Genomic DNA, 202 nt, shown 5'->3' with positions numbered 1-202 from the left:
AGCCAGACCAAGCCACCAGAGCCAGAACCCTCTCTGACTGAAGGACCAGCAGATGAACAGACCCCTGAATGTCTGAACGGCCAACACACTGAAGCAGCTCTCTGGGAAACATCACCTGAGATACTTCGGTCAGCCGATGCTCCTCCTGGTACCGACATCAGCAGAACACAAAGGGTAAAGGTGAACACTGTCTTGGTTAAAC

The sequence above is a fragment of the Austrofundulus limnaeus genome, unplaced genomic scaffold (genome assembly GCF_001266775.1).
Source record: "Austrofundulus limnaeus strain Quisiro unplaced genomic scaffold, Austrofundulus_limnaeus-1.0 Scaffold417, whole genome shotgun sequence".
Lineage (NCBI taxonomy): Eukaryota > Metazoa > Chordata > Actinopteri > Cyprinodontiformes > Rivulidae > Austrofundulus > Austrofundulus limnaeus.
The sequence above is the reverse complement of the archived record's forward strand: the minus strand, read 5'-3'. Positions refer to the sequence as shown.